Source organism: Mytilus trossulus, chromosome 4 (assembly GCF_036588685.1).
Source record: "Mytilus trossulus isolate FHL-02 chromosome 4, PNRI_Mtr1.1.1.hap1, whole genome shotgun sequence".
Taxonomy (NCBI): Eukaryota; Metazoa; Mollusca; class Bivalvia; order Mytilida; family Mytilidae; genus Mytilus; species Mytilus trossulus.
The window spans coordinates 54,817,165-54,845,130 of NC_086376.1; the positions used below are offsets into that span (position 1 = coordinate 54,817,165).

At 31.8% G+C, this 27,966-nt stretch overlaps 1 pseudogene; it reads right to left on the minus strand.

Annotated features, from left to right (window-relative positions):
- The window catches only part of LOC134716678 (SCO-spondin-like), a 47,881-nt pseudogene that overhangs the window by 16,774 nt on the left and 3,141 nt on the right, over positions 1-27,966 (minus strand).

The window sequence follows — 27,966 nt, forward strand, 5'->3', positions numbered from 1 at the left end:
TTAGGGTAATTCAGAATATTGCTCATTCTTATTATTCAGAAAAAAAGGAAGACTTACTTTAAACAAGAATAAACCATTGTAACCGTATACTTACCATATGAAGAGGACAGTAAACTTAATAAAACCGCTAGAAATATCATTCTTCACCAGACCTTCATAGGCACTATCCCTAATGAAAAACTGAAAAACGAATTAAAAAATTAATAATTGTAGCTTCATCGGGTTCGGTGGCAGCTACACTGATGTCACGAATGTAGTGAAATAAACGTAAGCATACAAATGTTAGAGCTAATGAGTGACCAGGAGGTCTAAGTAGTGAAACAAAGTACTCCAGCATCACTTACCTGTCGACACTGTGGTTATGAGTTTGATTCTCCCACATGGCATGTACGTTTTACTCAAGTCTTAACTGACAAGAAATGTCAGGTTTTCTGTTTATTTTCGGTAGTTTTCTCACTAGCTTCCTCCATCAATAAGATAAATACTGTACGCCATGACATAGCTAGTAGTGATGAAAGTGACATTAAACACAATCAATCAATCAATCAATCAACCAATCAATCAGTTTGAACAACTTTATGATTGCTATGTTAATTCAAAGACAACAATTTTAATATTCACAATATTATTCAGTCGATGACAGAGAATTTTAACTGACGACTTAACAATGTTCCTAATTTAGTATTAGAGATTTGAAGAGGTGAATATATATGAACCAGAGTATATAGTATATATATCCCAAATCTCCTGTTTGCGAGTTATAAAATACGACTGCATTTTTTTGGACATGAAATGATAAAAAAAAATCAAAACATGTTTGCAAATGCAATTCATAAAATGAAAGAAAAAAATCCGAACATGTTTCAAAATACATTTCATAACACATCAAATAAAAGTATCTCGACTTACACCTTTGATATGAATCCTTTGGTTTTGTTGCAGGTATGTGTCTTTCTAAATGTTATAATCTGTAAACGTGTGTAATATACTAGTATACCCAAAGTTTATAGTTAATCTAAATTTGCTTATAGGATTATGAAGTCTCCATTTTTGTAGGTGGCATAGGTCATAGTAGTTTTAAACTGAATAGATGGTTGTATTTATTATTCATCATCTATACCTTAATACGATTAAATTATTGGTGTGTTTTATTTCGGGTGCAAACTGAAATAGGCTCCATTGTAAATATTTATTCAGTTTCAATCCTTTGTTTCGATTTTCAAATTCCTTAATCTCAACTCATATTATTTTCATAGTTCTCATTTTTTATGGCGTATTTTTGTCTGTGATACAATTAACAAATAGAAAGATTAAAAATCTCCTTAGTTTTAATAATGATAAACTAAATACCCCAAATTGTAAATGAAATTTATTTCCGCACAATGATTTTTCCCATCTTTATATAGTATTGTTTTCTCACGCGGCTGCATGTTATTCGGAAAATTCTAGTAACAGCGTCATGACTGACCATGCAACACCTTGTTTACACGGAAATATCGATATTAATAAAGAAAAAAAAAAGCCACCAGAAGAAGACAAATATGAAAATCATTTCAAATTTATAGATTATTTTCTAGTCCATACAATAGATTCATTAAAACACAGTCATGTCAACATGTTACTTCTCTTCAGTTGTTCCAATCTACCAAAATGATTATTATCTGAAACTCAATTCGACGTCAAAGATATTTGTTCTTCAAATAAATACATTATTTGTGCAAATACATATTTGGTGTAACAAAGTATGTCCAAATATATCGACAGTCACCCAACGGATGAATCTGAAGTGTTAATGATCCTCATAATGATGCTAATTAACATGCTACAATTACAGGTCGGACGATTGTACTGGTATCATAAGATACCAAACATCTAGTTGATATTGAGTTAAGACACGTTACACCAATGGGCCGATGCCTGTGCTGGTGGACGTTTCGTCCCCGAGGGTATCACCAGCCAAGTAGTCAGCACTTCGGTGCTGACATAAATATCAATTTTATGGTAATGTTTGTAAATTTCCTGTTACAAAACTTTGAATTTTTCGACAAAAATAAGGATTTTTTTACCCACGGAATAGATTATCTTAGCCGTATTTAACACATTTTTTTGGAATTTTGGGTCTTCAATGATCTTTAACTTTGTACTTGTTTGGCTTTTTTACTATTTTGATCTGATCTGTTAACTTATCCATGGCGGTGACTGTACAACTTATGTTGTGTCGACTTGAATCGATCTATAGGGAAAACGGTACTATTTATTCTGCCATAGGCGACAACACTAACATTTTCTAAATTTACCAGTTTTTATAATAAAAACCTGGATAAAACAGTTATGTGTGGTGTTAGTACTTTATTACTGTATTCTAAAAATTGAAGCCAAATAGTATCATGACCAATTTCCAACGGAGCTTGTTTATGTTATGCATGCCCACCGTCATTTTGCACCAAATTTATGAAATTTTGGAAGCCTTTTCGAATAATTCTTTAGAAAATATTTCAATAGGTTTTAAAATTTATAATGTAAATTTACACACTGCAGTTATTCATAGATAAATAAAAAAATGTATTGTACCCTTACATCCAATCACAGCGCTCCTAAGTTGACTTCCTTCACCTGTCTTGGGTACACAAAAGGCCAACCTAAAGCTGGGAAAATGTAATACTACCGTTTTCCCTTTATTAAAACTCTGTTGGAGCTGTTTTTGTGTAAAGAACACATCCTGTTACTTAAGATCATATAGTGTGAACATGCACGATCATTTACTTAAAACGACGGAGCAGAGAGAATATTACTGCTGAAAATGGGAAGTTGATAAATATTCCGTATCAACTTCACAAATAATACATGATGGTCTTGATGTATAGATTCTGCGTACTGATGTTGTTTATAATCTTAACAACGTTTTATATTGTTCTTTAATTTGTCTTTGTTCTATTATTAATATTACTTTTAATGTTGGATTGTTTTATGTGATATCCATTTAACGTGGCTCGGTACTTAAACATCCCGTGAATGTGTTTGCATTATCTTTCATTTTTTGCTGGTGTGTTTTGTATATGCGACTTTTTGTGTTTCTTTGGTTCTTATAACGTGGCTGTGTGCTTTAAAAGATCCCGTCAGTATGATATTGTTCTATTATATGTCATTATGATATATTTCTATAATGAATTAGAAAATACGTTGAACCACAAACGTCAAAATTATTCAATCGCGTAGTGGAATGAACTATTTGTGGATTCTTATAAATTCTATATAACCTTTGGACTATTTTAAATCTCGGTCTATTTCTGAAATAAATTCTTACATACTTTTGATTTTTTAAACCTTGTATGCTAACATTGCCCATATGAAATTTTAAAATTGTTTGTACATACATTGAACGACAAATATATGTGACGTATACAATTTTCTGACGTCAGACACGCGAATCAATGAATGTGGTTGTAGATGATTTTGTGTTCTGTTAAATTGTTCCTTTTAAAATTGTTACACGATGATGTCTGCTGTACCAATATTTTGACTATTTTATTTATTATGTCTGTTTAGTTCACGCATCATTGAAAAAATAACGGAATTTGTGAGAGGTTTAGCGCTTTAAAACCAGGTTTAATCCACCATTTTCTACACTTGAGAATGCCTGTTCCAAGTCAGGAATATGACAGCTCTTGTCCATTTGATTTTGATGTGTTTTGTCATTTGATTTTGCCATGTGATTATGGACTTTCCGATTGGATTTTCCTCTGAGTTCAGTTTTTTTGTGATTTTACTTTTTGAATGTTCAAATTTATCACTTTTGTTATAGTTAGATTGTATCTGTATCCATATCGAGGAAAACTCAAGATGTAAAGCATACATTCGGTATTACCATTTAATTTATTTTCGATATCATGTTTAAAAAGTACAGTATTTTGGCGATTCCATCTTTGGTGGATTTGTTGTAGAATTCCGTGTGCTTCTTAACAAAATAAGACATATGTCAAGACCATTCAACAGGGAGTTTGTATTAACGTTTCCTGTTTTTGTAGAAAAAAATATGTTTATGAAATGGTGTAGTCGATATTTCGATTGATTAGTAGTAAAAAAACTGAAATGAAAGAAATTTTACTTCAATGCTTGTGATATAAGATTTTGGAGTAGATCATTTAAAAAAAAAATAAGAATTCGCATTTGTAACTCAACCATTCTTCGTCAATACAAAAGAGGTGTACACCAAAGCATAGTACGTCACATCCGGTTGTCTACGAAAAAGGGTCGAAAAAAATATTCCCTTGAATTTGAAAGTTGTAGGAAATTAATCCTACATTTCATTGCAGTAAAAACAATTAGTGTTATAGACATATCTTGGGTGTTTCAAAGCACCATTATTATTTTTTTTTGGGTGTTTCTATAGAATATTGTGGAAACATGAGGTTACATGGTAACAAAAGATTGTGCACAGAAAGAAAAAGAGGTGAATATTCGATTGGTTAACTTCCAGTGATGGTTATTTTCTTATATGTAATGAAACATTATGTAAATTTTTTATATAGTTCTGCACAGGATAAAGCTTTTACTGATGCCAAGTATTTCTGTATTTGAGACAAAGAAAAATTTCAGCACATTTTCTTTTTAAATGTGCAAATTTAACAAAGACTGCTAGGGGAAAATCAATAGTGGTATTACACCTAAAATGTGTACTCTTTGATGCGTGGTATTTAAAAACAAAGGCAGAATGTATAACTTTTTTGTTTTTATGTTTAATTTCCCGAAAAATTATTTAAATGACTGCATGCGATTGTTAAGAGGGCAAACGCTAATCTAACCTTTCTTCTGGGGTATTTTCAACTTTCATATGCTATTGAGTAAACAAACGTCGAAATGACGTGGAGTTAAGCAACTATGAGTCACTGTACGGCCCTCAAAAAATAAACAAAACCCATACTTAAAGTCAACTATAAAAGATTCAGATATTACAAAATATAAAACAAACCAATTGCATATTGTATGACAAATCAAGAAACAAAGTACAAATGTGAAAAAACTGGAAAGAATTTCTGGATAATTTTAAATCTCGATCTTTCTCTGAAATTAGTTTGATAAAAACTTTTGATTTTCTACCCTGTATACCACCATTCCCCATCTTCGTCTATAAGAAATAATCAACAATGCATTCAACATAAAAAATAGAAGCATGCGTTATAAATTTATTACTTTGCGACATCTTTTGTTAAGAGTGAACAAAACGTTAAACATGCTACACTGAGGAACAAGTGAACAGTATAAAGTAGTTTCTTATTGACAACTTATTTGTTGAATTTGGAAGTAGATAGTTATCAATAGTACCAGGATTATAATTTAGACTTTTTTCAACAAATAGTCGGCATTCATATAGGAATGATCTGTACACCTCTCCTTGCCCACCCTTTCTTATTTTTATATGAGTCGGAGTTCCTTCAGACATTTGTCAAAAATAAGAAGTTCAAAGAGTCTAATTCCTCATTCAGACGTTCTTTCCATTAACTTTCCAAACTTTCCTGATTGGGATCACAGGCGCTTGGGTATATGATACAGAATTTTTTTTTTTTTTTTTTTTTTGGATTAAAATATAGAGAAAATACCAAATTTTACTATCCATACTAAGAAATTGTTCTTAGTATGGATAGTAAAATTTGGTATTTTCTCTAAGTCGTTTAAATCACAGTCGAGACATACACTTCCAGAGCTAGAAATTAAAGAAACAACGGGCACAAGTTCCTCTGTCTGATTTTTAGACTCATACTTCGAATTTGACATAGCCATCTCAGTAACAGAGTCTATGACAACGAGATGATTTCAATTTTGAAATTATCAATTTCCCCCTCCATTGTAGCAATATACTAATTTCATCTGCATGTGGGACTTTCATTTCCCAACTTGTTCGGTATTCAAGAACAGCTGCTACTCATACTTTGAAAAATGTCACCAATGTCTGATCAGAAGGTTTGTTGATAAATATACAATACAATCAAATTCACAAATAATACACGATGGTCTTGAAGTAATAATTCTAGGTACTGTCATTGTTTATTTTATTGATAACGTGTTATAGTGTTCTTTTATATGTATTCGTTAAAAAATAAAATCACGAAAATTCTGAGCTTTGAGGGAAATTCAAAACGGAAAGTCCCTAAGCAAATGGCAAAATCAAAAACTCAAACACATTAAACCAATGGATAACAACTGTCATATTCTTGACTTTGTACAGGCATTTTCAGCAGTCAACATTGAGTTATAATCTTAATCACTATAAGAACAAACAAATATGTAACAAAGAAGCCCAAAAAGACTTTAAGACAGAGCATATTGGCAAAAATGAAAGACAAGAATACAAAATTTACAATAGCACATTAACACCATGACGGTATGTAAAGGAACAGAGCCACGTCATATGTATCAAAGAAACACAAAAAGGCATATAGAAACAGCACATTAGCAAAAATGAAAGACAAAAATACAAAAATTATCAGACAATAATAACACTTTGACGGGATGTGTACGTACAGAGCCACGTCAAATGGATGTATAAAAAAAACCTAAATAGTTAAAGTAATATTCATATAGACAAATAAAAGAATAACACGTTATTAAGATGATAAACAAAGTCAGAACCATGAATCTATACTTCAAGACCATCGTGTATTATTTGTGAAGTTGATATAGAATATTTTTCAACAAGGTCTTGGTACCTTCCGATTAACTTTTTTTTTTAGAAAAAGGGGGAGACGTTCTTTGACATACCCCTGGTTCAGCAACTTTCTACTTAGACACTGGTGACATTTTACAAAGTCTGAGTAGGAGCTGCAAGCTATTGAATACCGACTAAGTTGAGAAACATACAAAACTTTGAATTTTTCGACAAACTAAGGATTTCCTTATCCCAGGAATAGATTACCTTAGCCGTATTTGGCACAACTTTTGGGAATTTAGGATCCTCAATGCTCTTCAACTTCGTACTGGTTTGGCTTTATAAATATTTTGACATGAGCGTCACTGATGAGTCTTATGTAGACGAAACGCGCGTCTGGCGTACTAAATTATAATCCTGGTACTATTGATAACTATCTACACCACTGGGTCGATGTCACTGCTGGTGGTCGTTTCGTTCCGAGAGTATCACCAGCCCAGTAGTCAGCACTTCGGTGTTGACATGAATATCAATTGTGTGGTCCTTTATATAAATGTCCTGTTTACAAAACTTTGAATTTTTCGAAAAACTAAGGATTTTCTAATCCCAGGAATAGATTACCTTAGCCGTATTTGGCACAACTTTTGGGAATTTTGGATCCTCAATGCTCTTCAACTTTGCAAATTTTTGGCTTTAACAATATTTTGACATGAGCGTCACTGATGAGTCTTATGAAGACGAAACGCGCGTCTGGCGTACTAAATTATAATCCTGGTACCTTTGATAACTATCTACACCACTGGGTCGCTGCCACTGCTGGTGGAAGTTTCGTCCCCGAGGGTATCACCAGGCCAGTAGTCAGCACTTCGGTGTTGACATGAATATCAATTATGTGGTCATTTTTATAAATTTCCTGTTTACAAAACTTTGAATTTTTCGAAAAACTAAGGTTTTCTTATCCCAGGAATAGATTACCTTAGCCGTATTTGGCACAACTTTTTGGAATTTTGCATCCTCAATGCTCTTCAACTTCGTACTTGTTTGGCTTTATAAATATTTTGACACGAGCGTCACTGATGAGTCTTAAATAGACGAAACGCGCGTCTGGCGTACTAAATTATAACCCTGGTACCTTTGATAACTAACCATATACAGGTGAAGTTGGTACTGAGATGACCGTATATGTCAAATTCCAGGTTTAAGTTTACAAATCAGGCGGAGGAAGCCGTGTCTGTAGCATTTTTATGTCTGGTTTTGGGGGATATAGTAATGGAACCCAATCAGAAAAAATATGGATTGTTAATGGAAAGAACATCATCAATATATCTGAATGTGAAATAAAATGACCTTGCTTCATGACCTGGCTTCATGACCTGACTTCTTTCATCTTCTTGTAAATTGTAATTTTTACTGTTTAGTCTATTTTGGTAATATTCATTTGACGTGGCTCAAAACTTGTATACATCCTGTGGTTGTGTTATTGTGTTATGGTATTTTTTGGGGTTTTTTTTGTCTATCGTTTTTGTGTATTTGCTCTGTCTATATGCCTTTTTGTTTAACTTTGTTGACATATTTTTTTTTATAGTAAGTAATATTATATATAACACAATGATGAATGCTGTACTCTATTTATGACATTTTACCTATTATATCCTTGAGCTTTTGATTATGATTTTGTTTAATTTTCCTCGGAGTTCGATATTTTTGTTATTAAACTTTTTCATAAAGTCTTCTCGAACAGATCTACATATAATGTGCTGGGGTTAAACATGGGTGTGAGCAGTCTTAGTCAACCCTTCAATTAAAACATCTTCGGTTTTCAATGATGAATTAAAAAAGCAATAAGATAACAAGTGGGCAACTCAAAAAACAAAAATAACTCTAACAAAGACAAACATAATCCCATAAGAAATAAATACAGCTTTTCAGTACCAAATATACCAAATAGTTATTTGATATTATTTCATTCCGAACTTGTGCTTAGTTATTGATGAAGATAAACATAGAAAAACACATCAGACTCGAGTATTTTTTTAAAATTATTATTGACAGTCTTAAATCAAGTTCATCTCAACCAAAAGAAATTAAACTATTCTTTAGTGAAGGTTAAATGACCTAATTTTTATTGATTACACTGAGATTTGTTTCTATGGCATTTCAAAGTTAAATTCAAGGGCATAATTTAGACTGCCTTGTATCTTTTGTACTAGTTTATACTCAAGTTTAAGTATGGAGCTAAGAGATATTTCACCAGGAGCAATCTGACAACACATTCCAAACATGGCCCCGTACCTCTATTTAGTCGATATCATATGATAAGATTTGAGAAGAAAAATTCAGCTCAATAATTTCACTTACTAATGCTGAATGATACACAGAAGCGAACAAAAGAAAACAATGTTTGTTCCAGTTAAACATGTTAAAGGGGCTAAACAATATATAAGATCTTACTTCAGAGAACTCCCTACGATATTGTGACTCCATTAAAGAAAATACATCTCATGATATGATAATATAAACTTACAAAAATAAGTATTTTTAATTTTTATTTATATCACCACTCAATTATGTAAAGGTATGAATTAAAAAGACATGGTATTGGAATACAGCGCATAAACAATATAATATAGAAACGTGTTATAATTCCTTCTATTCATATAAATCTCCTATATCATAAATAGACTTATTCATTAAATAGGTGACCGACTATCAAATGAATTTAAGGTGGATTAAATTTAAATCTGTAATCCATCTGGCTTCATTTTTGTATGTGCTTAATATATTCACCACAGTATAAAAAGTAGCACAGTACGTTTGGATTAAATAATTTAAATTAAAATGGGATTATAAAATTATGAAACAACCATTTATAAAAATGTGTGCCAATCGTTGTTATCGATATTAGGTCAAGGTGTGTTTAAACTGCAAATTAAATATTGTCTTGTATATGTATCGACTATATAAAGATTGTCCATCAGAAATACTCATACATGCAATAGCATATAAAATGAGGCGAAAAATATCAACGGAAAATCAAAACTCTAGCAATATAAGAATTCAGTTATCCAAGAGTTTTACATGAACTTTCATAACCTTTCAACAATTATTTTTATTATGATTATTTTTTATATATATTTCGTGAATGAAACGTGAATTGTTCTACTGTAGATTAAGTAATGAATAAATCAATGCAAACATTCCAGTATCAAATCAAACTAAAAAAAGCTGTCCACAGAGCTTATAAATTCACATCGCTGCTACCTTGCAATGTTTAGAAATGTTGAAGTTCATGATTTGCTGTAGAAAAATTAAGCAAATCGTTCGTTAGAACCATAAAGCTTCAGGTACACTTTTCCTCGACGAATTTCTCCATGTGATGCTTTCAACCCTTTTGATTGAATATTGAGACTTATAACACTATGAATTCCTTATTATTCGTTGAATACCAATTTCCATGGATTTCGTAGGAACAGGTGAACCACGAAATTAAATGTTCAACGAATACAAAATCTTCTATAGGCTTGTATGCAGATTTCAGCAAAACCACGAAATTAAGTTTCAACGAACTTGAAGGTTTTCCTTAATCCACGACAATTGGTCCCACGAAAATAAATCCACAGCATTTGTTATCCACCCGCAAGACATATGTTGCTGGAATAACATAACCAGTTACGAAAGCCAAAGTAAAAAGAAAGGGAGAGATAACGTTTGCATTAGAGTTGGGTTTCAGCTGATATGTATAAAATATTTGACAACAAGACAGCATGGCGATCTTTTACAAGGCAGATGATACAAAATATTCACTTATAGATGGGTAAGTTTGGCTTCTTGCTTTATAAGATGCACAATAGTATTGCCTTAAATAATCAAGATTAAAAAAACATGTTTTTCCCATTTTTTTTTTTATAAAACTCATTGATTTCGTTCATAAAGTATCGTCTGACAAATTTTGCAAAAGTTCATGAAACAAACTTTTATAATTTCTTAAAACCTTCACCTACTATCACAAGATAGAATTTGTTTTCTTAAGGGCATACGATACAGTTACAGGGGAGGTAATGACTTTGCTAACGTAAACTTATTTTCGCGACGTGTTACTGTGACATATAGGGAAAAGATGCATTTTTCGACTGATTTTTATCATTCAAACTGATTTAACTTTTAAATGAGTTCATGGACCCCTCTTTTTTAAAATGACATTCGGTTTGATTATGTATGAAGATTATATGTATCAATTTTCATGAAAAAGTCAAGAATGCAAATTTTATAAAATTTGATAATATATACAGCATAAAATGACGTTTCTTTCTACATTCATGAACATTTGATAAATTTTAGTTAATTTTAAACAAAATATTTTTATACATTTATAAGATACTTATTTAAAAAAGAAATTATAAATAAGTAAATAAAAAACAGCTTGTGTTTGTCTTTTAAAACAAAAAAGTTGTGCATTTCTGTCGGAAGGAAAAAACGTCCACAAATCCGAAATTTGAGCAAATATCTTAAATTTCTACCTCAATTTACTCAAAAAGTAAAACATGAAGGTATATTTTTCATTACATATATGATAACAGCAGGTAAAAATTAACCTTTTTACAAATTATCTTTAAAATTTCAATATATGATCAAAACTTTATCGCATGCCCTTAAACAGACATGACTTGAATAACACTCTACTTTCAATCGACATTGTGTTATTTTAGGTGAATATGCTAGTCTACAATTCCAATCTCTTTTATAAGGCGTCAATGATCAAATTGGATATGATCAACACAACGAACTGCTTAAATCTCCGAATCACTTAAAAACACACGAAGAGTATACTTGGGTTCTTCAATTCTCAATGTTTGTTTAGTGTTTATAGACGAATGTTCGTCTGTTTGTATAAAATCATTTTAAGAGAATTTAAAGATGCAAAAAGCCTTCTTTAGTGTTGTGCACCTATTGTTTATTTTTTATGGACTATTAGATTGAATTTTCCATACAACAACCATATACATCAATGTTTCTATACATATATGGTAACAGTGATGTGAACCTGTAAGCTTTCCAGTTTTATAAAGCAGTGAGATGTCCTGATTTCATTCAGTTTTATTCGTTGATATTTACCATCAATGAAATATCGTAAACAATAAAAGAAGAATTATAAACATTATAGTTCAGTTCTACAAGTCAAGTTGTTTAAATTTTGCAGGAATTGGCTTAAAGCATCGATGCTGTATAATTGGCTTGCAAGTCAATAAATAAAACTCATTACAATCTGCATTGATGCGAACTTAGGTTTAACCTTAGTTGGAGTTGGGTTTCGCATGTGCTCAACATCTCAGCGATTGAAGCTTATTCCACCTGAAAGTATGAAAGACAGCAGCAGAAATACAGATTTTGCTGATTGGTTCAAATCGCAAAAATATCAGACCTATGCAGAATATGAGTAAATGATTTACATTTATTTCCGTCTTTAACGATGAAATGAAATCAGATAAAACAACTTTGCAAGTACCGAACATGTATATATAAGGCACCGTGCATTTATATTTTGTTGTGGCATGTTTTTTTTAAATATTTATTTCTAATTCTAAGTTTCTAGGGAAAAGAAAATTTTTTTGCGAAGGGGAATGATCAAAATGCATATAATTTGTTTCTTTTAAAAATAAGGGTAAAAATTCAAAAAATCATTATCCTGATTACATTCTTATTTATATACTTACAGCATATTCTTAAACATTTGTTTGACTTGCAACTTGACAACTAATAGTTTTCAAAATATAAAAGATAACATTACTTTGCCATTATGATTTATAATATTCGAAAGTGATAGAAATAAGTCAAGGCATATAATTCATTTATTGTTTGCTGATTATTAAACAACATGAAAAATGAACACAATAAGACAAAACATCGCAGCCTTTTCATCAGTGTATATTCGTTGATTTCATGTTTGTTTTGGAAATTAAGTCATAAGCGCATGGTTTTTGTTGCTTTTTTTTTTAAAGATACTGAGAGAAATTTAGTACTCTTAAATTGTATATCAAGAAGATTCATATACATATTCTGCAGTGAAAACCAATGTTGTACTATCAAAAATTTGTCCAAAAAGAGAAAATAACACCAATAAATTTGGTACGCCTGAAGCACTTTTCCGGATATACCTTCACAATGAACCCTCAAACCTAACATTTTAAAACCTAAAAGCTTTGCATAAAGGTAGAAAACATAGACTCTTTTAAAAAAGTCAAGTGTGTGACGAACTCATAACTTTAAGCCAGGGAAATGTTTTACTCTTTTATTAGAAAATGCTAGTACCAATATAAGAGATGTTATCCATTTACTTGATGTGTTTGAGTTTTTGTTTTTGCAACTTTATTAGGGATATCCGTTCGGTGTTTTTGTTATTTTACTTTTTATCGATCTTTTTGACTATACAACTCTAACGAGGAGTCTGACGTAATTATTATGTAGACGATAAACATATGATATCAGATACAAATAAAGTAAGTCGTATTTCACACGAAATCATTATCCTGTTCATCAATACCAGAGGACCATCAACATCATTCTTATTGTTCCAATCATACATACAACAGTAACAAGCGAAATGGTTGATGTTTCTGAAGAAAAAAAAGAATACAAAAATTATATTGAATTATAGAATAAAATAAAAACATGATAACAATGAAATCAAATATAACCACTATCTCGATCAGACAAATTAAAAAAAAAATGACATGGATTCATTTCCCCCAAATATATATGGTGCTCAATTTGTTTTTACTGATGTGTACTAAGTAAATTATATAGAAACTGGGTAAACATATCGACTTACTAGTATTATGTGTGCATTTTTACCGTTCTGACAATTCAAAAGCAAGAATTGATACAGTTAGTATTAATTGAATTGTCGTATGCAATTTATCGCCATATCTATTCGGTACATTGAACCTGGCTTCTTCGTTAATAAAATCACAAAAAAACCCAGATTCTACCACTTTAAAACCCGTTGATTAATATATTTAACCACTCTCTACCTATCCCCATATATATCGTATTTGGTCACTAGCACAGAGCGATACGAATTTTAACTTACCGACTATCTTAACATGAGGTATTTAGACTTGTGGCCTATTAAGGTGATCAAGTTTTCAATACTTAGTATTAAGAACCTACTCCATTGGTATATACAAAAACGAATGCCAACAATAACAACTTGTTAGCTTAAATGTGTTTTATGAATTTATTTCAAACGTTAAATTAACGTACTCTTTCTCTAATTCAGAAATGCGCATCGGACACTTAAAATGTGTAAAGTGTTGTATTACATATTTTTTTAAATGTGGATAGGTTTATGTTAGGTATGTCACAGATTTATCTGAATTCGTTATAATATGCCCTTTAAAGCTTGCCAATTTACTACTTTGCCTTATAATAAACGATTAAGTTTTTTTAAGTATAATTTCGTCTCTTCAATTGTTATTTTATACATTTAACATTAAGAAATGAATGTGGAAGGTGTATGAAAAAAGATAGGTAGATATACACTAGGCAACAATGAAATCAATGGAATGTTTTGTTCTCAGACCCGAAAAATCTCAATCGGAATGTCTCCACATAAGTCAATAAATCGCAAATATTGTAAGTGATTGATAATTTGTCATCAACACAAACTTTTCATTTCCAGACGTATTACACGATGTTAAGATCAGAGTGTGTATTTACAACTAACATTTCTTTATTGAGAATAGTGAATTGTACCTTAAGTTATACTTTGAAAACTAATACTTATTGTCAAAGTACTAACACCGTACTATAGTTTCGAGTATAATCCAATATCCTGAAATAACATTGAAATCAAATTTATTTTATTTAACGAATCATTTCCAGAATCCTAATAGTATTATCTTATACATTACTTACTATCAGCACCGCTAGGACAAGTCGCCAAAATGTATGGATCACAACTGGCATATGATGTCGTTTCATCGCTGCCATCCACACAATCCTCCTCACAGTCACACTTAAATGCTTCATCTATACAAGAAACGGACCCATGCTGGCATGAAAACCAACCGGTTGGACATGTCTACAAAGAAATGCAAATTTGATGTGAATATATATTGAGGATATATAAGTAAACCCTACTAACCAAAACATATTCTCATGACAGTTTAAATGTTTATATTAAAATATTTGAAATAAAAAATGATACAGCAATAAGCTATAAGTTTAACATTCATCTGTGGCGAACTAGCGATGTTCAACAATTACTTCTGTTTTGTTACATTTGTTTCCAATTGCTAAAAGAAATCCATGAGAAAACAAATATTGTTTTTCACAAATATTGCTTCAAAATTATTAAATCTTACTTGTACATAAGCTCCATATGCTGCTGTGGGACAAGCTTGTATGTTGCAGTATCCATACTCGCTTGACGAACCACTACAAGGAAGTCCGCCATTAGCTGGTCTTGGATCATCACATACTCTCATTCTCGATTGACGACCACCACCACACGTAACTGAGCACACACCCCAAGACTGCCATTGTCCCCATGCTCCATCAACTGTTTGTGCAAAAACAACTTGTGTATACAATTCTTTATTGAAGACAGGTAAATATATAAAAAATTTAAGTTTAAGTAGGGTACTTAGATGAATGACATAATAAAATTACCGGCAATATTTTTACAGTACCCAAACCCGACCCAGACAAAGAGTCAAAGTTGTTCATGAGGGTGATACAAGTTAAAAGGATAACAAAAACAGCTAGTTTAAAAAAAACATGTTTCTAACTTATTCGTTATTCAAGAGCCTGCTACTCAGACTTTGTAAAACGTCCCCAGTGTCTGAGCAGAAACTTAATGAACCAGGGTTATGTCAATAAACATCTCGTCCTTTTTCAAATTTTCCAAAAAAAAAATCATCGGAAGATACAAAGACCTTGTCGAGAAATATTCCGTCTCAAATTTACATATAATAGACGATGGTCTTGAAGTATAGATCCTAGGTACTTACGTTGTTTATTATCCTAATAACATGTTATGGTATTCTTATATTTGTTTGTGTAAATAGATTTTATAGTGATTAAGATAGTAACACAATGTTGACTGCTGCACCACTAGTTTTTACCTATTATATCTGCTTGTTTTGTTCACACATTGCTGGCAATATAATGGAATTTACGCGACTGTCATACAAGTAAGGGGTTTAGCCAGCTATAAAACCAGGTTTAATACACCATTTTTCTACATAAGAAAATGCCTGTACCAAGTCAGAAATATGACAATTGTTATCCATTCGTTTTGCGTGTTTGAGCTTTTGAGTTTGTCGTTTGAATATTGACTTTTCGTTTTGACTTTTCCTCAGAGCTTAGCATTTTACTTTGTAGCAGATTCGTTTTCGATGATATAGCATTTTTGTAACCAGCACTTTTGTCACCGAATACAGTTAAAATATAATGTAACACAGGATTTTTTTATGGATTGGTATTACTCCAAGTATGGTTGATTTTTTATTACATGTTTTCTCCATTTCATCAGTTTAAGCACATTAAAAACAAAGTAGTCTTTTAATTAACAGAAATTTTAAACTTTTAAATATAACAGTAAATGTAATACAGTAAGTATTATATCCAATAAAATATAACAACTTAACCAGTTCTTACTTACTTATGCAAACTTGAGTATTACATGACTGTGTTTCTAGACCATTACTAGCACACGCTGCTCCGTTATATTGTGGCGCAGGATTTGTACAGGATCGAGTACGATCTTGTGTGCCACCACCACAAGTAACAGTGCAAGTTCCCCAAGTTGTCCAAGTTGTCCATGCACCATCAACTATTTTTCAAAAGGAAGCAAAATGGAACGTTTTTTTTTAACAAAGAATAATACCAGAATGCACAATAACATTGTTAGAAACATGTTTTTCCAAGATAGTAAATTAATTTTCTCTGTAAAACCGGTTTTACAGGCAACACAAGCAGAGGTTCAGTTAAATCAACACTATATAAGACAATATTATTATAAAAGAAGGCTTATAGTAACATAGTTGTAGGTAAAAAGTACATTTTGATATTAAAGGGAAATGAATTCAACTACATTTTTGAAATTGTCAGAAATATAATGATAATGTCCTAGTTACCATAAGGACAACAATGCCGTAGATATAAAATTTCTATCACCGAAAAATCGAATTCTGTATGAATGAATGCTTAATCTTTCCTACATTCTTAAACATTTTCGAATACACGTGTGTGCCATAGTCGAAATAGTCATTGTGTTCAATTCTAAGTCTTATTTTCTTATCACAAATAAATATAAAAGATGGACCAATAATGTATTTCTAAAATAACTTTTTCAATTTAAGATAAACTGTAATATATTTGTTTTGAACAGTGTATATAATGTTTTTTTTAAATCTGGTATAATATTTTAGTGTATCATTTGAATCTGAGATATCATTACATAAACACAACTATTGACAGACTCCAAATATTTACCGTTGAAAAGGAGTCAAGGAAATATTTATAATTTAAATATTATGTTATGATGTCTCTGTGCGCAACACTTTACTTTTTTAATTATGAACCATATTTTTTAAGAGCCAGAAGATACCAAAGGAAAAATCAAAAACTCATAAGTCAATGAGAGACCGACAAAAGAATGGCAAAAACCGTAGTACAAACAACAGTCTACAGAACACTAAATACATATAATCAGCAACTCGAACCCTACCAAACCCCGGGAGTGGCATCACGTACACAGGAAGGTAAAGAATATTCTGCTTTACATGTGTTACCCGTCGTTTCACTCATTCAGGACAAGTTCAGAGTTTAGAGTCATCGATGAAGTCTTAATCGAGAAAGGGGACGATAGAATGGATACGACAAATGGAACATATCTTCTGTCATATGTGGCACAGATATTCCATAACGATCAAACTACTGTTAAGGCGCCAGAAATTTCTAAAGGGATGATTTCAAATTTACTATTTTTGGTTCAAGCAGCACCTGTCTATTTAGGAAATCATAATAGGAAATGCAAACTCTTCAATATCGTTTTAACTGAGAGATATATAACCTACATGTAGACTCTACGTGTATTCGCTACATAGAAATGGAAATTTCATAATTGGACAGCTAAATTCATCCTTATTTGAAGGGACCATTTCAATTTATGATAGATATTTTTCTTCTTTGCTTGATACCTTCACCAGGTCACTTTCAACTTAAGTGATGATACTATATCATAAATAAGAGGATGTGGTATAAATGACAATGAAACAACTCTCCGTTAATTCAAGTCACAACCTAAAAATGATAACAATTATAGGTCAAAGTACGGACATCAACACGGAGCTTTGACTCACATGCTTATTGGTATTTTATAAAGATATGATAGATGTTAGCAAAAGGTTTTAAAAATCGATTTCTATACGTACACATTTAAATGTTTCCTTGTTTGCTACTTTATTAATATAATGTTGGTTGGCGTTTTAACAGCTGTTTTAAACAGTAAAATATGAAAACTTATTGAAAAACCTTCACTTACTTGGACATGGCGTTAAAGTACAGGTTTGTGTTGCTGCGCCAGATCCAACACAATTGGCTCCATTATGTGCTGGCGCAGGATCAGTACAAGTTCTTGATCGGTCATGTGTACCACTTGCACATGTTACGGAGCATGTTCCCCATGCACTCCAAACAGCCCATAAGCCATCAACTTAAATTTTATAAAAAACCACACATAATTTCTTATAGATGGTCCTGATAACAAATCTCAATTCATCACTGTTTTATAGCTTGGAAAACAAAATTTATATGTAATCATATATAAATAATGATATCTAACATGATACTGATATAACAAAAATAAATCATACCATACAATTCCAAATGCACATAGCCATGTAGTCAGCGCTCGTGTGCTGTCTTGAATTGTCATTGATATAATCATAATTACAAAATAACTGTTCACAACTTTCGTCGAAATACTAAGGATTTCTATCCCAGAAATATATATGTATTACCTTAGCCGTATTTGGAAAAACCTTTCGGAATTTTGGTCATCAAAGCTCATGAGTCTTTTGTAGACGAAACGCACGTCTGGATAAACAAAATTTAATCCTTGTATCTTTGATGAGTTTATTGTCATAGTATACATCTAATTTTGGGTTAATACATTGTATTGAGTGTAAGGTATTATCATGTTATTTTAGACAACTGTTATCATACATACTTGGACAAGGGACTTTAGTACATGTCTGTGTATCTGTACCAGAACCACTGCAGTCCTGTCCAGAGTGTTGTGGTGCTGGACTATCACACTGGCGTTGTCTGTTTTCAGTCCCGCTTGCGCAGGTTACTGAACAACTTCCCCAGGAAGCCCAACTTCCCCATATGCCATCAACTATGAAAAGACGTTTTTTTTTAATGAATTTGAATTTTGTTATCGTGTTATTAGTTATTAAATAGTTGCAATTTACATTGCTTTAAATTGCAAATTCTCAAATCTATTTACTAATTAATATGAATCCATATCAGATTTAGAAAATCAATAGCAATCCAATTATATCTAAACATATTGGTCGACCTTTGTCAGTTTATGCTAAACTTATGAGTTTAAATATCCCTTTGGTATCTTTTGCCTTTCTTTTGCTGAATCCAGTCAACATTTAATTTGAGACATTCGCTGAATGATTGATACAGCAGGTGTATGCGTCTTGGCGTTCCTTAATCGTCATACCATAGATGTAGTTCGTTCAATTTATTGTGAACATATTAAACAATATCAGTATGATAACTGACGCATTCATATGCTTATCAAGGTATATATATAGCATATAAAAACATTGACTTCACTTACTTGGACATGCGACTTTAGTACATGTCTGTGTGTCTGTACCCGAACCGCTGCAGTCTTGTCCATTGTGTTGTGCAGCTGGACTGTCACACTGGCGTTGTCTGGTTTCGGTTCCACTTGCACACGTTACTGAACAAGTTCCCCAGGATGCCCACCTTCCCCAATTACCATCAACTATAAAACGGTATTGAAACAATATATAAATAATGTTATATTTAGATATTATCAATTAATACAGTTACGAATAGATTTTAAACATCATAATATTCATAAACTGTGGCTTAGTATTAATTAAGTGTCGGACAATTTTAAAATTTGATTGAAGTGAGCATCTTTCTTAAACGACAGATTCTGTTTGTCAGTGATATTTCAACTTTTGAAATTGTACTGCTACAAAACGATTTCACCATGTGTATCCTTAATCATTAAAAATATCAAAATTGATCAACTACAACTGATTCAAAATAATTATAATACTTTCATTTATTCGAACCGGTTACACTGTAATGCGATATAGTAAAAACATTGCTATGTTATCACCAGCTACCGTATTAATAATTGCAGTGTGTTCCTGCAATTAAAGAATATAACGGTAAAACGTGTTTCTTGACATGTTTGTGTTTCTACAAGAAATATCACCACGTAAACATATGTAAACATACTTGGACAAGCTATTTGTGTACAACTCTTTGTATCTGTATTCGAACCACCGCAGTCCTGTCCGTTATGTTGGGGTGCTGGCTGGTCACATTGACGTTGTCTATTTTGTGTTCCACTTGCACATGTTACTGAACAAGAGGCCCATGAAGCCCAAGTTCCCCAATTACCATTGACTGCAAAGTATGATTATAATGGAATGTGCAAATTTGAACAGAAATACTAGTAGACTTTAAATAAAAAAAAAGATATCAAAGGGGCTCTCGAAAATTTGAAGGTATATATATTAAAACAGAAATTACCACAACTATAATAAGAAATAATACAAAAAGACTGACGACAATATTAAAACACGACATAGACAAGTAAAGATTGAATTTCAAAAGCAAAAGTGTTGGCACCAAGCAAACCATACGATGATTATTTCGAGTAAGTCGTAATGAATTTCGAAATGATGGACACAAATGATAATACAATTCTGCCTCAATGAAGCAAAACCGACTGATTTGGATTTATTAAATTCAAATATTTATTGCCATATAAACTTTTAACATTAGGTTTGTGACAAATATAAAATAGGTAGACGATATATACTGTTTTATGACAATTACTGGTGTACGTTGTGTCGTAGAACTTTGCAGACATCCCCGGTCGTAGCTTTGGAAAGCAAATTACCACATCTATATGAGTTGAACATAACATCTTTATTTTCCTTTGTGATTTTTAAATTTATAATACATAAAAAAGCTATAGTTGTTAATTTCTGTGTCATTTTGGTCTCTTGGCTATCATACCACATCTTCTTTTTTATAATTTCATAAATATTTGAAACACATTTTAAAAAAAGTCGTTTTAATGCATCAGTTAAAAATAATAATAAGGAACTTAATTATAATATCTTTGTTAATTCGTTTCCTATATTCGACAAAAGATACCTGCGGCAGAATTATTTTAGAAATATAAGACCATACCTGGGCATGCTACTTTTGTACATGTCTTTGTATCGGTACCCGCACCAACACAGTCTAATCCGTTATGTTGTTGTGCAGGACTATCACACTGACGTTGTCTGTTTTGGGTTCCGCTTGCACATGTTACAGAACAAGTTGCCCATGAAGCCCAGCTTCCCCACTGACCATCAACTATAATTAAGAAAGAAACATTTAAAATGACACAACGTTTGATTTATTGATCATGACGTCACCTAAACAGGAATTACTTATAGACTGCCTGTATTCAAGTCTAATAATTCCTATCATAAGACAGAAGATTTATAGGAATATTGCATATAGCTAAGATGAAACATGTACCTGGTTCTCTGTATTTCTATCACAACTGTCTTAAATGATGATATACTATAATCATCTTTACTCTGAGAATTTATTGAACATACAATGAAAGAAAGGCCTTCTAGAGCCCCTATCGACGGACATGTTTTTCTGACTCTGGGTTATATTTTGAATCATGTTTTTCTTTTAATTTAATCGTAAAACTCATAATAAAAAATGGCAGACATCTGAGCGAGAACGGTTTTAATTCTGTGTTTGTATTGAGTTTATGATTAAAGAGAATCAATAAAGTAACATGAATTGTCGAAAATCGTATTTGGTGCAGTTAAAGTCTCCATAATTTCCTATGATAAAAATTTTATATATAGGTCATAAAAACTCGCTTGCAAGTTTCCACATAATTTTCATTTCAAATGATAATAATCATTTGGTAAAAAGTTGATCGAACCCGGTTTTCCTATTAGATTTGGGCACTTATAAAATCACACACAAACACATGATTGATGTTTTTTTCTATATATTAAGAGGAAACACATAAGCATGACTCCTTCTGCAAATTAAGGCTTATACATAGTTAGTACCTGGACAAGAAACTTTTGTACATGTCTTTGTTTCTGTACCCGAACCACTACAGCTTTGCCCATTATGCTGTGGTGCAGGGCTGTCACACTGGCGTTGTCTCGTATCAGTTCCGCTTGCACAGGTCACAGAACAACCTCCCCATGAAGCCCAGCTTCCCCACTGACCATCAACTGCAGACAAGAATAAAAAATAAATAATTGGTGTCGATGTTTCTTTGTAAGTCCAAGATTAGTCAGACATGGGTGTGTTTTTTTGTGGTAAACTGTTATGGTTTTAACGGCGACAAATGTGAATGCTTCATATATCCAGGGCGATTTGTATACCAGTATCACAACATTTCATTGTATACACATTGCTTAGTATGCGTGGAGTTTTCGATATGATTGTTTAACAAGCTACTATCTAAAACAAAGGTTCATCAATGCAAGAATAGGAAAAAAATCTTATTCTAAATTATAAGGTTTAGAAAAAATAAGATCCATAAACTGTGGTAAGTTTCTGTGTCTGTTACATTTTAATGTTGTGTTTCTGTTGTGTCGTAGTTCCTCTTATATTTGATGCGTTTCCCTCAGTTTTAGTTTGTAACCCGTATTTGTTTTTTACTCAATAGATGTACGAATTCAAACAGCGGTATACTACTGTTGCCTTTTATTTATCAAATTATACGCAGCCAATCGTCATGGAAATAGTTTGTTAAATAAATTGTAAAATGCATTTAGATGTCGAAGAAAGACGTATAATGCCACAAAAAATGATGGAAAACTATGATTCTGGGAAAGTTTTTATATATCGTAATAATGTTTTTTTTTAAGAGTTAGGTACAACAACGGATAAAAACCAGATGAAGCATTTATAAATTAATGAATTGCTCAGGGATATCCAAATTATGATTTGAATAATCATTCCGGTAATAAATTAAATAGAATGTGAAAAGCATTTTTGTTGTATTGCTTGTCGAGTGCTCAGGGCCAGTTCCGGATACAAAAGTGTCGGACCAACCAACAAACAAACGAACAGACGAACAGTCGGACTCCTTTTTATTATTTTCCACATTGAGCTTCAGAAAGCTGAGTATATACAACAAACCGTCTATTACACACAATAAGATTCAAGGTGGATTAACATAATTTTCAAGAGCTTTTTGTATATCCTTTTGTCATTTTGAATTTCCCCCGGAGATTGGTTATTTTGTTATTTTATTTTTTTAGCATGTTTTCAGCTTCATTGTGCTTGCACCAGACTTCTAATATAAAAGAGATAAACAATCGACAGCATATAAAATTTTCAGAAAGATTGCAATAACATTTACAATTACTAATTTTATTGCGGCAAATGGACACATAAATGTTTCAGCATTGATAGTTGAGGTCAAAAATATTCGAAAATCATAAATAAAGGCAACAGTAGTATCCGCTGTTCGAAAGTCATAAATCGTTTAAGAGAAAAACAAATCCAGGTTACAAACTTAAACTGAGGTAAACACATCAACTATAAGAGGAAAACAACGAAACCACAGAAACACTGAAGTTCAACAAAAAAAACACACACAGAAACGAACTATAAGATAACAACTGCCATTTTCCTGACTTGGTACTACCCGGATCAAATGTTAAACTGATGATAAATTCAAAGAGACAAACAGTATAAAAAGTCAAAAAACAGATCCAATTTATCGATTTTGCGTACTAGTCTGGGGAGTGGCAAACCGATACATATGCGTACTCGAAAGAAATTTGTCTTACTCTGGTCTATACAGATAAGTTAAAGAAAAATGAATACCATTGTATACCAGCTATTAAGATATGAAGCTTTTATTTATTTAAATTTGATACCTACAATGTAAAACGCTTTTTAATTGGACCTAATTGTGTTTCTCAGTCGTAACTTATAAGTCATCGAAATTAATCTGTAATAACCATTGACTATACATGAACATATTCCTTGTATATTTGAAGGATACGTTTTCGTTGTCAAAGAAAATCCTCTAGCTGCACAGTGCTTCAGATTATCATGTGCAAGTGTTGTCTCTACGACAAATCGATACCAACAAGTCCTTGTATATTTGAAGGATATGTTTTCGTTGTCAAAGAAAATCCTCTAACTGCACAGTGCTTCAGATTAGCATGTGCAAGTGTTGTCTCTACGACAAAACGATACCAACTTTAACAAGTCTGAATGCATTCGATAATATATACATAAACATACTTACTAGGACAAGCAATAAGTGTACAAGTTTTACTTTCTGAGCCGGATCCACTACAGTCCAATCCATTGTTAGCTGGTGCTGGGTTGGAACATGCTCTACTCCTACTTGAGCTTCCACTTCCGCAACTTAAAGAACAAGAGGTCCATGTCGTCCAAGATGCCCAATTACCATTTACTGCAATAGATGGTAAGAACAAATAGCACAACTCTAAAACAAGGTTTAACGTATATATGTTCTATTGGTTCAGTAAACATTACTTTTGTATCACATTTATATATTCTAATTTGTTAAAGTTTTTATAACATTTATATGGTTTCAAATTTTAAAATATCATTTTATATAGAAACTTAAAATATACTACTAGAATATATATCTGTTGAGGGGTTGCCTAGTTTACTTTATTTGATTTTACAACTGATTTTAAAAGTTCTGTCCAGTCGTGGCAAAGTATGTATAAGGTATTATAAAATGTGCAATATTTTCCATAATTTCCAAAATGTTTTTAACTAATGCATTCCTTAGCCAACACTTGTAATTGTTTTACTCTGCGTTTAAAGCATTAACAGTTACTATTACAATTTACTATCATTTGATATACGGTCAGTTATAAAACACAAGATAAGAAACAAGCTTCAATGGAATAGATAAAGCAAACATTCAACGAAGCCTTACCTGGACATGCTACCATGGTACAACTTTTTGAGCTAGTCCCTGAACCACTACATTGGTTTCCATTGTGTGCAGGAGTAGGATTATTACAGGATCTTGTCTTTGTTTGGTCGCCAGTTGCACAAGTTACTGAACATGAGCCATAAGAACCCCACGATCCCCAGTTTCCATCAACTGAAAAAAAAAATTGTCTTTCATTAAGGCTTTCATTTAACTTGAACCTATACTTTATAAGGTGTACTTAATGTTGAGTGATAAAAAATATTTGTTCTTATTTCTCGTGTTCGATTTAATTGTGTATGTACACTATAAACTTGAGTGCAGCCAGTGTTTACATCTGTTGTTAATCGAAATGCAACTTGCCAAAAAGACCAGTCTTTGAATTTGGAATTATCAGCACGCGTTAATTTCTTATCTCTAACCACTAAGCGTTATTGTTCTATTCAATGTATCATATTTTTATTTATTCGTAATAGAAAAGATTTTAAATATAAAATAATGTATCTGACTAAAGACATGTTAATGGCAACTTGAACCACTGATTTCACTTGTGTATACAATGATTTAGAAAAAAAATAGTGAATCTTATGTTTCTGCTATAGACTAGTCTGAAACAATAGTAGAGATAAACAATAAATTTTTGAACGAATAAAATAAAAAATATATACATGTTATATTTTTTAGGTAAGAGTGTTCAAAACATATATTCGAAATGTACTAGGTAGGATGGTCAAATGTAGGAATATCTTTAAAATGGGATGTTAACAAAATATTATATTGTATTCTTATGTCTTTACTATCTATTTGATACTTTTATTAGGATTCGTAAATTCTATATCAGGCGAACACTTCTGATGTGGTAATTGTACTGCATTTATTTACATAGTTTATACTAGATATTATATAAATTCATCATAACATCAGGATTGATTTTTTTTATTTTCGCCACCTCCTCAATTTAAAAATAAATAAAAATATCAATGGATAGTAGTAATTTTATTAATCCACTCACTTGGACAATGGATAGTCGGTGAACAGGAACTTGATTGACTTGTGTCACCAACGCACTGTGTCCCATCGTACTTTGGTGCTGGATTCGTACAGGTTCTGATTCTTGTGAATGTACCAGACGCGCTAGGATTGCATGAAACTGAACAACTACCCCACGATGCCCAATCTGTCCATGCACCATTAACTGTAATTGAGAAATGAATCTAGTATTCGTTCGTACGTCACCGTATGGTGTTGTTATATCTCAAGTTGTATTGACATTTCAACATTGTGTAAGATGTCTCAGAAATTAACTGAAGAAAATGAAATTATTGATTAAATTGTTGGAATTTGATATCAAAAACATCCAATATATTTTACAACCAACATGCAAAATATCCAATAGATTTCACAACCAACATGTTAAACATCCAATAAATTTCACAACCAACATGTACTCGTCATACATATTGTTTTAACAAAACTCAAACCAAACTATTATAATCCACACTGCTATGTGTCCACACTTTTATTTTTACAAGAAAGATGAGAATGCATCTAAAAATAATGTATGCATTTCCGATTTTTATCAACTTCATACGGTATTTAAATTAAAACACAAATTAAAAAGCATATCATTCATTTGTTGATTTATGACTTACAATTTGCAATAATTATTCTAATTACATGTGTAAATTTCAATCGTCTGCCTTAACCGATAAGACTTACTTGGTGGAGGTTTTGCACAATCTTCTTCCGATACACCATCGCCATCGTCATCTGTATAATAAAAAAAACCGTCATGTGTATTGGAAAACTCAAAAACCAAAGCACGAACAATAAATAAATACGAATTTTGTTTCGATGTGAGTTAGGTAACAACATATCACTCTAGACAAGCGCAATATTAGACGATTAATTGTAGGTCATGGACTGACTTGAAGCTAACTCAAACTTAAAAAGTCAGGATAAAACAAATCAAAGTATGAAATTAAAACTACGATAAGGTGCAGCCACTTGATTAATCTAATGGTTTTTTTTAAACTCATCATCGTAGATTTGGATTACTGTAAACCAACTTATTTTCGCGAGCGATTTATTTTCGCGACTTTCGCGAGTAGAAAAATAACGCGAATATAAATCGTCGCGAATATGTGAAAATTTTATCTTTCCTTATCAAAATACATGAAGTAAATTAGAAAATCGCGAAATTAAAAAGCCGCGAAGTGGTATAGAAAGAGTAAAACGCGAAATATAGTATTCGCGAAAATAAGTTGGTTTACAGTATCTAATTTATAATCAATGTGAAATTTCCAGTTTTATCATTGGTTGTTATAGAAAAATTATGAATTGCCAAAGACAAAATTTTAATATAACAAATATAATAAAAAAAAAAAAAAAAAAAATTGAAATCGCCATTTTGTCCTATTTTTAAACTACCTTTATTTTTATTTTCTGTTGTACACAGCTCTTCATCAATAAGTCCATCACAATCGTTGTCAATACCATCGCCTACGACTGTAGGAGTCGGCACACATATCTGTAATTAATTGTATGCAAAGCATAAAACTTACTTAAAAAATAAATTATTACAATCATCATCGTCATCGTCGTCATTGTCATCGTTTTCATCATCATCGTCATTGTCATCGTCTCCGTAATCATCATCATTGTCATCGTCTACGTCATCGTTGTTATCGTCAACATCATCGTACATGGTACCGTCTTGCTTGTCACAATCATTTTCGTTTTCGTCGTCATCAACTAGATAGGCTCCTTCTTTTCTGTATTCAATAATTTTATACCTTCTATTCTATATTTTGTTTGCCAATCTTTCTCTTTTTTTTTTTTATATATTTGAGCACCGCATTATTCTCTATTCCGAAATTTTTATACCCATCTTTCTCTATTTTTTTATTTATGGGCACTTTATTCTGTATGTTTTTATCCATTATTATATAATCTGTAAACGCTATTATGAAAACACTGGTTTTGGTGCTGATCTGGGACATAAAAAACTTTTTAAACAATTCTGACCACGTTTAAACTTTACTGTCATCGCCTTTCGTAA